At 33.5% G+C, this 15,151-nt stretch overlaps 1 pseudogene across 1 annotated transcript; it reads left to right on the top strand.

The window, feature by feature from the left end:
• The first annotated feature begins 11,094 nt into the window (after positions 1-11,094).
• On the top strand, positions 11,095-12,980 carry LOC143579541 (ubiquitin-conjugating enzyme E2 20-like; annotated as a pseudogene). The gene is made up of 5 exons (XR_013143484.1): positions 11,095-11,205; positions 12,221-12,469; positions 12,560-12,623; positions 12,701-12,760; positions 12,865-12,980. The product of XR_013143484.1 is annotated as a ubiquitin-conjugating enzyme E2 20-like (transcript).
• The last annotated feature ends 2,171 nt before the right edge of the window (positions 12,981-15,151 follow it).

Raw genomic sequence — 15,151 nt, 5'->3', positions numbered from 1 at the left:
AATATTTATGAAAGTTAATAATATATTTATGGTTTGATGAGAACCAAGACCCATTTATTTTTTTTACTATAAAATTGGTTTTTTAATTTAAATAATATATATATCTTTTTTTAAATAAATAAGATATTAATTTTTAATATATTCTATTTTATATGATTTTTACATCAATAATTTGGTGAGAATAATTTTTAACTTAAGGAGATGTTATAACCCGTTTAAGGAATATCTGGGTTTGGTAAGACCCATACCATGAATTCGGGTCAAATGCATGAGAAACCTTCATTTAAAAATCAAGCAAATCTATTGACTCAAAAAAAGGGGGATCGACCTGTAAGGCCCCGTTACCGGTAGCCCTACTTTCGTGTTGGATTACTCATAAACGCAGTTCTAAATATCAGAGTTAATTAAAACATTCGCGGAACATTAAAAACTTTCATAAAACATTTCTTAACAATCCAAAACTTGTCTTAAACAAACAACTTGTCTTTCAAAAACAAAGTGATTAAAACATATCACGTCTTGAGCCTTCTGATGCCAGCCTCTTATTCAATGCCACGTGTCTCCTCAAGCGAGCTGCCTCATCCTACTCACCTGCGTACATACTAAAAGTCAGCTACGCTGAGTGAGTTCTAGTTAATCATACATTATACAATACACATAAACTTATATTCTTTCAATCATACTTTCATACTTTCGTACTTTCTTTTGTGCTAACTTGCTTTCATATCTTACGTTATAAAGAGCATTACGCCCTACATTCCTCGAGTATTATTAGGGCTCGGTACCCTCCTTCCTCGAGTATTATTAGGGCTCGGTACCCTCTTTCCTCGAGTATTATTAGGGCTCGGTACTCTCTTTCCTCGAATATTAGTAGGGTTCGGTTCCCTAGTTCTCGAATATTAGTAGGGTTCGATTCCCTCTTCGTTACCATACAACCATACATCATACCTTGGGTATTATTAGGGCTCGGTACCCTTTTCGTAACCATACAACCATCTTTTCCTTCTTTTATTAACTTTATCACGTTCATACACATAAGCATACATATCATACATACCTTATATATAGCGTTACAACCTGACAGTACGTGCAATATCCGAAGATCGTTCACGTACCTTCAAGCAATCATTCATACATTTCACATTATTCACGTAAGGCATACACTTATCTCTTAGGATAAGCGTATTAACAAACATATTGAGTATGCACACAGCCCCGAAAACATAACACACAAATGGGGCTAGAAACTCACCTGGATCCTGTTACGCTCTCCGTTAATCGTTATTCCCTTCTTGAGCTGCGCACAGCTAACTGTATAATATTTACATGTATCAATTAACTATCACTACTCTTATCATCTTTCTAGTCTTAGCTACTACCCACAACGAACGGGGGTCCGGGGGCAGCGCCCCTGGCAACGGGGTCTAAGGGCGGCAGCCCCTAGCAGGGTCCAAGGGGCAGAGCCCCTGGCTGGGGTCGAGCTGCTAGGTCAGCTTGGAAAAATTTCATTTCCATTAACTGTCTTAACACATTTTCCATTAGCATTTTGAATCATTGAATAATATGTTACTTAAAAGTTCAAGGGCTTATTTGTAATTAAATCATTCTTTTCTAACTCCAGGGACCATTCTGTCATTATGTTAAACTTATAATTCGTCCCAGTCCTTTAACGAATGGGGTTTATAACGAATGAACCAATTCGTTACCTTATTACGAATCAGACCTTATTTGTTTGATCTGGTTAGCGAATTGAACCCTATGACGAATTGAACTCTTAGCGAATCAGTCCACATAACGAATTAGTCCATATAACGAATTAGTCCATCTAATTCGTTCTCTCTTCTAACGAACTGGCTATAACGAATCAAAGTGATTCGTCATCCCTTTCCCTTAACGAATTGAACACGAACTGTAATCGGTTCGCTATGTTCCCATGGACGAACTAGCTAGCGAATCACCTTTAATTCGCTATATTCCTGTAGCGAACTAGGGTTAGGTCAGGAATGTCAGAACATTCCCTGACATTCCCCCCTTAACCTCGTACCACTTTCCGGCGCCGTCATTGCCGGAAAGCCGCCGGAAAAACGCGATTTCGCCGGAAAAACGGGTTTTAGCTCGTTTTTCACCGTTTTTCGTCCCGTTCGATCCAGATCTGAGCTAGGGTGACCCCTAAGCTCATCATAGGTTCGGTTTATACCCGATTCCATCCGGATCTCGTGACTTAAACGGTTTAACGGTGTCGGCTCGTCGTTTCGTGACTATATCTAACGGGTTTAAGCTAATAAAACATCATACTATATTACCTCGGGTCGGTGCTCGGTTTCCTTCTTGGTTTCGGTGTAGATAGGGAAGAACTAGAGAGAAATCTTAAGTGTGTGTTTTGGGTGGTGTATGGAATGGGTGAGAATGAATTAAATGAGGGATTAATGGTTTATATAATTTTGGATCATGGGCTTAAGCCCATGGTCCTTTCCTCTTTCTTTCATAATCCAAGTCCATAATCCATATCCATTTAACCCAACACTAGCCCAACTCGTATTCTATTTATCTAAACCGATAACGACCCACTATAAAATAGACGATATTTATTCTATTTATAAAACCGAAATTAGGATGTTACAAGACCACATCGCGACACGTAGAATTTTTATGTTTTCATTTATATATATTACTAGTTTTTATCCCCCGTATTACGGGGGTTGTTTATATTGTTTGTTCTAATATTTATTTATTTTTTGAATTTATATTTTTTTATTGTATGAAAGTTAATTATAAACTTATGGTTTGATGATAAATTATTTTACAAATAAATGAGATGTTAAAACCCGGTTTAAAAGCTATATGGTTTTGATGAGAACCAAGACTCGTTTATCTTTTTACTATAAAATTGGTTTTTTAATTATAAATAATATTTATGAAAGTTAATAATATACTTATGGTTTGATGAGACCCAAGACCCGTTTATTTTATTTTTTTTACTATAAAATTGGTTTTTTAATTTAAATAATATATATATATCTTTTTTAAAATAAATAAGATATTAATTGTTAATATATCCTATTTTATAGGATTTTTACATCAATAATTTGGTGAGAATAATTTTTTATTTAATGAGATGTTATAACCCGTTTAAGGAATATCTGGGTTTGGTTAGACCCGTATCCATGAATTCAGGTCAAATGCATGAGAAGCTTTCATTTAAAAATTAAGCAAATCTGGTGACTCCAAGAAAGGAGGGAGCGACCACATCGCGAAACGTAGGATTTTTATGTTTTCGTTTATATATATATATATATATATATATATATATATATATATATATATATTATTATTATTATCAAATAATTAAAATGCAATTAACTAAATAAAATAAAAGTAGTGAATAAAAATTAACGTCATCAAGCAGATTCCAAACCGGCAAATGATTTTTTAACATGATCGTTATTCATCGGTTCAAGGTTCAGGTTATTCAAGATCCTTGGTTCGGCGCCAAATGTATAGCGATTCGGCTTCATCAGTTTAAATGAATTGAATTTCTTAAAACTACCCGATTAAAAACTGAACAGAACACTAAAATGAACATGTAATTCGATTCGTTTCAATTTGATTTTATTTAGACACGAGTTTAGCAAATTAAAGGTTGTTTATTGTGATCCCTAAACACAAGGATGGAATATATACCGACTAATTAATGACTTGTAAATAATATATGATGTGATATCACCAAAATAAAAAAAAGGCATACGATGCCAAAATATGTTGCCAAACTTATAATTGATGTCATTTGACAATATAGGTCATAGGATAGTGTTTGATATATTATCCTTAAAAAATTAAAATACTATGGATTGGATTTGCTAGAAAGAGATTTAATATAGTCGAATTAGTATCTTCTTAACATTTATTCTTTTTATTCATAATATGCATGTATGTGATTTTATTCATCTTTTTCATATTCGGTATGTGTTGCTTCTTGTTTGGTTCATGTTTTCAATAGTCATGCATGTAGCAATTAAAGGTAGATTCTTATAAAATTATCATATTAGTATATTAGTATATAATTTGTTCAACACGAAGGTTCTTATGATAGCATTGTTGTTTGCTTAGATAAAAATAATAATGTGTTCTTGGAGATAATATGTTATCATAAGGATAAGATAGGTATGTATTCAAAATTTCAAATAATAATTGAGAATATTGTAAGTTTAATAGTATAAGAGAAATTATTGTTTAATTTGTTTGGTGATAGTTACTTTTAATATTATGAAACCTTGCACTAAAAGATTGACAAAAGTTAAAACTAATTTGGGTAATATGGGTTATTAAGGTAAATATCCCATCCATAAAAATAATAATAGTAACCATCTTCTAAGTTTTATACTTTTACATGTTTCAAAATAACTTACAATATTTTCATTAGAAAAAAAAAATCAATTGTTTATTAGAGAAAAACAAAGTTATATTAAAGAAAATACAGTTATGATATCTCTTACCAGTGGTCGAGCTTGGACGAGTTCGTCGGGATGGGGGACTCAAAATGTATTTAAAAAAACCATAAACGAGCGGGGTTGGGCTCAAATTATAGGGAAAACGGGTAAATTTAGACTATGTATACAAAATTTTCGGTCGAAAAATGGTCAATTTATACTACTGCGCAAAAAATAGAGCGGGCGGGCCCTAAAGAAGCTTCGCCCATGTGTCGTGCTCTTAGTTTAATTTATTAAAATCAATTTGTTATTATTTTATTATAAAGGTTTTATTTTTGTAATATGTTTTTCTGAATAAGTTTAAGATTCCATTAATGAATTCAAGGTATATGCCTTGAACCAAACAAAATTTATTTTCTTTTTACTATTATGACTTCTAAGTAATAAAGTAAGAAACTTTGTGAGATATAATGATGATTTTTTTAACCTTATATGAGCAGAAAATCTTTGCTTAGTGGATGTATTTACTATTAATTTCAAATTTTCAATCATGATTATCTAACTGTAGTTTAACAAATTAGTTGAATGTAGAATTAGCATGCATAATAATTAATAGGAGATTGTGATCTTGTTCAAATTGAAATGATTCAAATGCATATAGTGGCAAGGGATTTAGTGTGTATAATAATTTAATTTACTAGCAAATGTGAAATATTATGTTGCTTTTTAATCACCAAACCGGCCTAGCACTTCTACAATGGTCACGACTATCACAATGCTTAATATCAAAGTATTGAACCACTTCAAACTTTTTTTAAAAATAAGATAATTTGCGTATTTGAGTAAAACATGTAAAAACAAACAGGATCACGAGTTAGAATGGGTTTATGTCAAAACGGGTAGTTATAATAATAATAATAATAATAATGGTTATTTTGGTACGATTCACTATAGATCTTAATAAAGAGAGGTAATGGTGTATATGGTTTCAATGTTTTGATCTATCATTAAACAAGGGACCTAAGTATAGGGGGAAATATGATGAACGAGCCAATGATCAAGGCATGCAATAAACATTTATACATAAAGAATATGCGCCTAATATATATATGCAAATAGTCCTCATCAGTTAGAGTGGTGGTAAAACAAACGATTAAATTGTATCTGAAATTGTATCTGAACTCTTGAAATAACAGTTGTGGAAGCCTTTTTGTGAAAGTATCGACTAATGAGCAACTAGTATGTGAAGGACCATAATGTATCCGGTTTGGACCTTCTTTGCGAACTATCAGTCTTTGCATGTTTTGTTCGTTGTTGCTGAAAGGGATTTTATATCATGTATGCTCAATAGACAATCATGTATTTGCAAATGGGAACGTATAACTCCAATAGCAAATATCGTAGCCAACTAGCCTTTGCCAGTTGCCACGACATTTTCTATGCATATATATATCGCACTTTAGCACTAGATCAAGAGATAATGTGTTGTTATTTCACGACCCAAAAATCAGAGTTTTAGAAAGACTTATCAAGTAAAATCTATGAAATAAACATGTTATATTTTAACCTTTTAAGCTTGATATAACTTACTTTGGCTAATTTTTTAATACTTTTATCAAATGCCTAAAATATCATTATCTTGATGGAACGAAAATAAATTCAAATGAAGTATATCAATTATTACACAATGATAAGTGATAACAAGACAAATTCAAATTTGATATTATAGTAATGGATATTTCAAATGTCAATAACAATACAACTATTCAAAGTATATTTAATGTGATAGAAGTATAAAATGGACTTTTTTATTTTCATAAAATAAGTTGAACTTCTACTATACTCGACCGATAACTTTGAAGCATCCCCACATATTTGTCCCTAGTTGCTTAGGATTTAGATTATAACAATACAATAATAAATCAGCCATATTGACAAGTAGATGACAAATAAAACAAACAAATCAACAATACCCAACCTTAATCATCCATATTTGAAAACTTTGCAACCTAAATCCATCCATATATTATTATGAACCTACAAATATCTAATTCTGAATAATACCACAAGCCATTCATAAATGTAATAAGACTGTGTTGTAGTTTTATTAGTTAAAGCGTCACATTACTTGCACATAGGCTATGACGAACTTAATTACCAAGCATCACGAGGAATTGGATATTACGCCAAGCTTCACAAGTTTACAAGATGTGTGGTTCCCGAAGAAAAAAAAACCACATTAACAAAACTTATCATTCAATTTTATTTTGTGTATTATTGAAAATCGTGCATATGTAAGGTTAAAACTTTTTTTTTTGTTTTCAAAATAGACATCTAAATTTAAGTACGTCTTTCTAAATTTTGAAAACGTCGGCTAAATTTCAAAGTTTAGGCTAGAATTTGAAAACATAGGCTAAATTTAACCAGTAGGCTAAGCCTGCATGTTATTTGGCACACTAAATTTAGGCTGCGAGTGACACATGTTGTGGGTCACACAATACATTTTATGTTTGTCAGTGCCAAAATCCGTAGGCTACGGCTTAACCTACTTGTCTAACATGGCGCGCTCTAAACGAACTAGAAAGAAAATGTCTAGAAAAATATAGGCTAAATTAGTGATGTAAGTATGGATCGAAGTCGATTTGGTGCATGGCCAGTTGATGAATCAATCATCAATGCAAGCATTCAACAATTTCAACAACTCTACAATATGATGGGTCAAGGGCCCATTACGGATTGTGATGGGATGGGTTTTAGTTTTCAGTTAATGGGTTAAGTTTTAGTGGGGTCTTTCTTCTAGGGTCGGCCCCTCTCTATGTCTCTTTATTTCCCTTAAAAATATAAATAAATAAATAAAAATAATAAAATTTGAGCACTTTACAAATTATCTTTTTGGTAATTAAATATAGGGATGAGCTCGGGTTGGTACCGGTACCGTTCTGATACCGGTACCATACTAATACAGATACCGATACCGAAAACTAAAAACTTGGTACGGAATATCAACATTTTTTTATCACCATCTACACGATTAATAACTGTGTTTTTTATGTCCAATAAGTTGGTTTTGGAAATCAGCCTCAGTAATCAAACACGTACATACGCGCAATATGAAAAAACTTATTTGAGTTTTTTGTTGTTATCATTCAAAATCAAAGCCACAAAAAATACAATACTCTTATCTTTATTTTACTAACTATGACTTGCATTTTAGTACGGCTCTAATTCCTAATTATATTCAAACACAACAAAATAAACTTTATATTCTATTTTTAACTCTAACAATTATCTATTAACACTAAATTAATTAATTTAATCTCAAAGCGTTACCTTCTTCAGTTTTCAAACTCTTTAATCAATTCACCCTGTGTACCTCTCGAATATTCATACTTAACTTAATCATAAGTGAATTCTAGATTACGTCCTCCAAATGCAAAAATGAGATAACATTTCAATCAGTCGCAACCCAAAATTTAAAAAGTTAGCCGTGTCAACCTAGTTCAATATAAATTATATCAGTCTCAAGTTAGTGTTGCAAAAATCCCGACTAGGCGCCGATTAATCCCCGATTAATCGCTAGTCCCCACTTCACTGATTATTTTGGGCTAGTCGGCCAATTTAATTGGTTAACGGTCAAATCCGGCCAAAATCAGGATTAATCGGACATGATTGGCATTTTCTGACGAGTTTTTGGCCAAAATCGACGCGTCGCGGCGAGATTCCGACCAAAATTAGCGGGTTCCGACGAGATTCCAAACAAAAATCAGCAGTTTCCAGCGAGATTCCAACCAATTTCCGGCCAAAATGTGTGTGTGTATGTATAAAACTAAAAATTACATATAAAAATATGGGTAAGCAAAACTACAAAATTATTCATTAAAGTCCGATCCGATTAATCTCGATTAATCGTTAGTCTCCACCTTACTGCCCGACTAGCAACTAACGATTTTTACAACACCGTACTAAACCCAAATATTCTTATTCTTTTTTTATATCCAGATTTTTCACCTTTGATGGATACTAAACAACAATGATTCAAACAACTTTTTGGATATGATAAATAGTAGAATGGATAACATAAGTATAATATCTTGGAAAGCAGTCAACTTCGCCATTAAAATTTGAATATTTAGATATCACCTGGCCAGATGCTTCTAAAATATATAAAACCTAGGAACACGGTGGAGTTAAATGGAGACCTTTTTTTTTCCAGCTAAGGGCCCACAAGAAAATGTCGGTAAGCAGCACTACCGATCAACAAAAACATGCTTGTTTAATTAAATAATATTTTTTATACATTTATTATTACAGTTTTTTTTCTCTCTACTCACAACCAATCCAACAAATATTAAAAAATAAATAGGGGCAAACAATGTTCTTCAAATGTTTCCCTAAATTTACAAAAAATCACTACATTTATCTCTCCACACTATAATTTACACTCACAATCACTCACAACCCCACCTTATAATTTGTAAACTCCCCACACATAATTATAGGAGATGGGAAGTGAATGCTCTAATACAATAACCCATTACTTATTACTTTCAAATATGATATTCTAACATGAGGAAATTGTACCTTTTGTTTTTTATGTTTATACCAAATCGCATACCGTGTTTTTTTAACTAAGAGCATCTATAATAAGACATTTTTATAAGGTGTTTTTATGTGCCAAGTTGGCATATGCCCAATCAATCATCATCTTTCTCTCTCATAACCTACTCAAGTACTCATAACCTTCTAAAAACACAAATTCTCTCATCTCGACTAATCACATTCACAAAGTAGTTTTTAGGTGTTTTTGTGGAAAAACTAATCCACACCATCTCTATTTCATTTCACTTCCTTTCATCCACGTCATTCCCTGTCTTCTCAAAAACACCTCTAAAGAAATTACTGTTAGTGTCAGTATCCTTTACGAGTCTACGTTACCATTTTATGACATGTTATATCTATTAGCTATAACTCTGTTAATTTTTGACTGACTTTGACCATGTGCCTCTCATATGAGGACAATTTGGAAAATACATGTATTATTTTTATACGTTAAATCAGACCATGTTGCTCTCATTTGTAATTATATATATAAGTTGTATAATTATGTTTTATGTGGGTGCATAATTAAAAATATAAGTTCGCATGATTGTTTAATTTTGAGTGTGATCATGGTGTGGGTGAGGTTACCCTTGTCCTTAAGGTTATAATTAGCAATGATGCTAACCGAAATCAACGAAATAACATATTAAAATAGAATTCTGAACAACTTTTTATCAGGAAACAAAATATTATAAAAAGATTAAAGATACACATCAATAATACTACGTAAATAATAATATATGCAACCATATATGCCGTCTAATAATTTTGATGCCTTGGTATTGAAATTTTGCCAAGTCCTTGAATTATGGACTATACAAATCTTATAGGTCTCATGTCCAGGTTTTACATGAGCTGTTAAGCCACATACGACTCGTATAGAGTACACAAGGTTGTCATTAACTCATTATGTTCTCTTCGTACGTGTTTCAAGCACGCATGATTATATGAGTTACCACCTAGGGATGAGCGTATGAGTACATGTACAATTCGTTATGGTACCGGTATTTTCAGAATTTTACACGAAATAACGTATGAGTACATGTACAATTCGTTATGGTACCGGTATTTTCAGAATTTTACACGAAATAACAATACCGTACCGATACCAAATATTTCCAAATTTCAGGATCAAGATTTTCAGAATCAGTGCCGTCCGGTCGCCCCGATACTAAATATTTTCAAATTTCGAGATCGAGATTCTAGTGCCGGTCAGTACCATTACCTTCCCGAGCTCCCTAACCATAAACTCAAAGGCTTGGGTTATCCATACACCATGTTGGTTATTCACACACCAGGGTAGCCTATACGAGTCATATAGGCTCTATACAGCTCGTATAGCGGTATAGGTGCATAGTCAAGTCATTTTCAAGCAGAAGTGTCAGGTTTTATTCTTTTATATCGTATAGCCCCTATACGGCTCGTATAGGGCTATATGACTCGTATTGGGTCTATTTGACTCGTATAGTTTTTTTTTTCAATTTTAAAATTACAAAATATTAAAAATAACACCCGAGTTGGTTACAAAATAAAAATATACATAACAACCTACGTACAACATAAGCGTTTCGGGGTAACGACTTTTTAGTTTCATTTGTTGGTGTAGATGTTGGTATTATCTTACAAAGCAACACACAAATCTTACATGGTTTGAAAAAAAAAAATCTGATACCTGGTCTATCCACCTATACGAGTCGTGTAGACCAGAAAAGTAGTTAAAAATATCTGGTCAAAGTACATGCTGACATGCTGCATATACGAGTCGTATAGACCCTATGCGGGTCATATAGGTCAGACGAGTTAAAAATATCTGGTCAAAGTACATGCTGACATGCTGCATATACGAGTCATATAGACCCTATACGGGTCATATAGGTCAGACGAGTTACGTAATTAATAATAAAAAAGTAGCCGTTAGAGCCAACTACAAATCTCAACGTTCAAATTCTCATAACCATTTTTACTATTTAAACTCAAAACTCAAAACCCTAACAAACAACTCAATATTATTATTATTAGAAGAAGAAGATTACAATAATCAATCAATCAAACAAACTCTCTTCTTCTAATGGCAACGATGAACAATCACAGTACCAATACCCGACAAACCGCATCCGCTAACGCATCTAAACAACCGGTTCCCATTGCGAAGACTGTCGATACTCAGGGTCCTTAAAAGGTTCGTTTTTCTTCCTACTTTCTGTTTTAGTTCGATCTGAATTGATTGATTTTAGGGTTTTTTTTGTTTAATTACCTCAAATTGTTATACTTTTGATTGTTTTTGTTTAATTGGGTGTCTGAATTTGGTTTTTTTTGTTTTAATTCGATCAATTTCATTGATTTTGGGGATCTGAATTTAGGGTTTATAAAATTTAGGGTTTATTGAATTTAGGGTTTATGTTTAATTTTATTCAAATTGTATATACGTCTGATTATTTTATGGAGTTGGGTGTCTGAATTTGTGGTTTTTGTTTTTAAAGTTTGTTTTAATTTGATCAATTTCATTGATTTTGGGGGTTCTGAATTTAGGGTATATAAATAAAATTTAGGGTTTTTTATTTTTGGGTTTTTCTGTTAAATTGCTTCAAATTGTATAAGCTTTTGATTGTTTTTGTTGAATTGGGTGTTTGAATTTGGGGTTTTTGTTTCTAATTTATGTTTTAATTTGATCAATTTGATTCGCCGAAAGATGATTGATTTTGGAGTATTTGAATTTAGGGTTTCTAATATTTAGGTTTTTCTGTTTAGTTGCTTCAAATTGTGTATAATCTTAATTGATTGTTCTTGTTGAAATCAGCCTGAACTAATTTCAAAATGAAAATACTGTGTGAGTTTTAAGGGTGTGCACGAAACCGAAAAACCGAACCAAAATCGAAAAACCAAACTGAATTAGAAACCGATGGTTCGGTGGTTTTGGTTCGGTTTTGAAGAACCGAAAAAACAGAACGAACTGCAAAACATGATAACTGAATCTAATTAGACCTTAACTATTAAAACTGACCCTACCTATGCAAAAGCGAAAAACCCGAATCAAACCCGAAAACCGAAACCCGAAAAAAACTGAAACCGATCGGTTTTGAAAAATCAAAAAACTGAAAATCTGGTGTTTGGTTCAGTTTTAGCCAAAAACCGCACCATGCAAGTTGGTTCTTGGTATTAATATTTATTATTTGTTGTTATGTTTCATTCAACAGATTGCAGTCTGAACTGATGGATCTAATGATGAGTGGTGAATCAGGGATATCTGCGTAGACGACAACATCTTTTCGTGGAGAGGAACGATTTCCGGGAGCAAAGACACCGTCTTTGAAGGAACCGAATACAAACTCTCACTCGTATTCCCAAACGATTACCCCTTCAAGCCTCCAAAGATCAAGTTCGAGACGGGTTGCTTCCATCCTAATGTCGATGTTTTCGGAAACATATGCTTGGATATTCTTCAGGTATGCATCGGTTTTCACACGCTTGTGATAGTTTTCTTTTTTTTTTTTCATTTTGAAAATGTATTTTAAACCGATGACGTTAAATTACAGGACAAATGGTCATCTGCTTATGATGTGAGAAGTGTTTTGATTTCTATTCAAAGTCTTCTTGGAGGTATGATTAATAATTAAACAAACCGAATTGAAAGTTGATATTAAATTTGTTATTTATTAATTATTTTGTAATTGCAGAACCGAACACAAGTTCGCCACTGAACACGCAAGCAGCAGCGCTTTGGAGTAATCAAGAAGGTCGGTGTATTAATATTATATAACATCATTGATTGAAAGTTTTATTATTATTATTATTGCATTTGTGTTATTATTGAATACATTATTATTATGATGTTTTGCAGAGTACAGGAAGATGGTGGAGAAGCTGTACAAACCAGTTGAATAAAACATGAATGTGTGACATTGAGAATTCTATTGCTTTTTTTTGTTATTCTTTTGTGTAAAAGTCTGCATTAAACTTTAATATAAAAAATCTATCTTTTTTATGTGGTTGGTTTAAATGATTAAAGTAATTTGTTAATCATTGTTTCTGAATATCTGGTTTAAAGTTCTTTTAAAGAGATTATTGATGTGGAAAGATTTGTCTGCATATATAAAGTTCAGATGTTCCATTGTTAAAATGGTAAATCTAAATTTATATTAAATGTGTCATGTATTGTTCAGTTTTTATTGTATCATAACTAGTTTGGAAGAAAAACTTGTCTATGCTCGAATAAACTCACGAGTTCTTGTTTGTGTTCCATGTTTTTAATCCTTTGAATCCCTGTTTAAAAGACATTGTTTTCGATCCAAAGATATAACAGTCGAAAGATAATTTGCTTCTCAGTTTTCTGTTATAAAACAAAAACATGTTAGCTCTATGCGCATATTTACTTAGCGAGCCTGATGTGGGCCCAAGTATTGAAGCTATTATGTTTCTGGAGGCCCAAGATCGCGCAACAAAGGGTGGCCCACGAAAACGGCCATAACTTGGCCCACGAAGCTCTGTTTCAGGCCCATTACTAGTCGAATCGAAGCTTGAGACGAGGAGCACATTGTGGCAAACGGCCGACGGCGGTTTGGCCCCTGTCTGAAGCCCAAAAACGACTCCTAAATAAAGTTATGGGTCTTTTATTGTTTTTTCAGCACTTTTTATGTTTTTATTTTTGGGTTTGTGTTTGGCCCATGGCCCGTTTTAGGCCCATTTCGTATTAGAACTCTTATTTATATGTTGGTGATGTAAGATGAACAATCATACTTGAATATTAATAAATTTCGTTTTTCTCTTCATTTTCCCTAAACCTTTGGGTGGGATTTGGGAGTTTTGAAGTTCATCACGGGTATTCACTGAATCAACGTGATTCGATCTTCGTTTTGTTTATACCGCTGCATCAAAGTCGCTCTTGAGTCTTGTCGTATGAGTCGAACCACTAAATCGGATCATAAATTCGGTCTAAAAGACTGCCATACAATATTTTATAATCCTAAGAAAGAATCGGATCATTAATTATGCCCTCACGTCACCCCGTGGCCGTTCGAAATTTTGGTCGTATTGCCAAAAGGGATGGGACGAACCACGGAATCGGATCATAAATTCGGTCTATGAGACTGCCATACAATATTTTATGACCCTAAGAAAGAATCGGATCAATAATTAAGCCCTCAGGCCACCCTGTGCCGGAGGAAAAACTGAGTATTACACGAACCACAAAATCAGATCATAAATTCGGTCACGAAGACTCCCATACAATATTTTATGACCCTAAGAAATAATCGGATCAATAATTATGCCCTCACGCCACCACGTGGCCCGATCAAAATTTTGGTCGTATTGCCAAAGGGGTAGTACACGAGCCGGAGGAAAAACTGAGGATGGGACGAACCACTGAATCGGATCATAAATTCGGTCTAGGAGACTGCCATACAATATTTTATGACCAAAAGAAAGAATCGGATCAATAATTAGGCCCTCACGCCACCCCGTGGCCCGTGGAAATTTTTCCAGTATTGCCAAAGGGGGTAGACACGAGCCGGAAGAAAAACTGAGTATGAGACGAACCATTGAATCAGATCATAAATTCGGTCGTGGAGACTCCCATACAATATTTTATGACCCTAAGAAAGAATCGGAGCAATAATAATGCCATCTCGTGGCCCGTTCCAAATTTTGCCAGTATTGCCAAAAGGGGAAGTACACGAGTCGGAGGAAAAACTGAGGATGGGTCGAACCACTGGATCGTAAATTTGGTCTATGTCACACCCCGACCAAAGGCGGATTATACATCGGGGTGCCACATATTGTTTCATTACCCGTGACACTATTGGGTGTCAATATTTATTAATACACATTTATCGCGCGCGCGCAGCGCAACACAAGATAACATAAATCAACAAAAAATCATTATATAATAAAGCAAAGTATTCAAATAACATAAACTTGTCTTGTTACATTTTAAATCTAGGTCCAAAACAAAAGTAAACATCCTATGTGTCCTCAAGCTTCGAAGCAGCTACTGCAAACCTGAACATGTGTTAAAATAAACGTCAAACACTTGCGTGTTGGTGAGAAATCAAGTTTAATGCAATACAGTAAATCTGCGCGCAACACGTGTATGTCTAGAGTTTAGCAAGGGTGTAATCAGATTGTGA

This window comes from Bidens hawaiensis, unplaced genomic scaffold, assembly GCF_021521415.1.
Source record: "Bidens hawaiensis isolate Kalapana, Puna unplaced genomic scaffold, B.hawaiensis_p1.1 tig00029870_1, whole genome shotgun sequence".
NCBI lineage: Eukaryota > Viridiplantae > Streptophyta > Magnoliopsida > Asterales > Asteraceae > Bidens > Bidens hawaiensis.
The sequence above is the reverse complement of the archived record's forward strand: the minus strand, read 5'-3'. Positions and strand labels throughout refer to the sequence as shown.